The sequence below is a fragment of the Lipotes vexillifer genome, unplaced genomic scaffold (genome assembly GCF_000442215.2).
Source record: "Lipotes vexillifer unplaced genomic scaffold, Lipotes_vexillifer_v1.1 scaffold537, whole genome shotgun sequence".
NCBI classification, from domain to species: Eukaryota; Metazoa; Chordata; class Mammalia; order Artiodactyla; family Lipotidae; genus Lipotes; species Lipotes vexillifer.
Window position 1 is genome coordinate 1134271 of NW_006776635.1, and position 1122 is coordinate 1135392.

Below are 1122 nucleotides of genomic sequence, written 5' to 3' on the forward strand. Positions count from 1 at the left end.
TCCCTTCCAATTGACTTTTTACCACCTCCTAAACTGACATTTTTAGGTGACCCTACTAGGTTTAGTATATACACGTTACCTGGGAACTTGTATCTGGAATATGAAATAGGGAGAAAACATTTTCACCTTCCGTAACTGTGTCACTTGTTCAGTCTAGAAAGCTTTTAATAATTGTAGACTATGTGCAGAAAATTGTTTAAGGTGCTATTTTCACCTGGTGGAAAGAATAATTAGTTGTAAATTTTGCTTATGATGTTTCTGACTTGTAGTCTGAATCTAGTTTGGTAAAATAAATCATTCTGTTGGCATGCTGACCAAATAGATTTTTAGATTGGGAAGTGGAAGGCCTCATTTAAATACTGCATATTTGCGTGCTCATCTATATTTCTGTGAGAGATCTAAAAACTTTAAGCCGAAAGTTTTATAATCCTTTTGAATTTTGAGCTTTCTAGCTCTTCATCCCCTGTCAAGATTAGTGGATCCCTAATGTCATTCCGTTTTATGGAAAAACAGAAGGAATACAGAATAACTTTGACCTTCATGAATGTGAGAGTAAACCTAGCTGTTTCAAAGAGAATGGGGCCCCTGCACACAGGTAGTGGTTAAAAGTCTTCAAAACATAAACTGTATGTCCAGGAGATTGCAGAAGAATACTTGGTTTGAGGCTCGCCATGAGGTGAGAGGAAGTTTTCAATATTTGGGGTCAAAAATGCCCATGAAATCAAGATGCCCTTACTTTTTAGTGATAAAATTGGCCTGAAGCTAGTAAGCTCGTTCACATCTCATAGATATTACCAGTGGTTTAGTTTAGGAGGACTAGTAGTGAATGAATATAACAGAGAATTCTAAAGAGCAGTGAAAGAAAGAGGAGGTATAGGGCCGGGGGTCCCATGACTCATGCTTAGCCTTCCTTCCTCATATCTTGGAATATGGGGATAGGGACATGCAAGTCACAGTTTCTAGAATGATGATATTCCTGCTCTTTGAACTAGGTGAACTTGGGTGAGACAAGTTGATTCCTGGGAAAACAGTAATTCTCCTTTTACTAACTTTGATCATCAAATAAGCAGTAATATGAAACAAAAAAAACAGTCTTAGCAAAAAAAAAAAAAAAAAAAAAAG

At 36.7% G+C, this 1122-nt stretch overlaps 1 protein-coding gene across 4 annotated transcripts in view; it reads left to right on the forward strand.

Moving 5' to 3' along the window:
• Nucleotides 1-1122, forward strand: part of L3MBTL3 (L3MBTL histone methyl-lysine binding protein 3) — a 117562-nt gene that overhangs the window by 28260 nt on the left and 88180 nt on the right. The window lies entirely within an intron of this gene.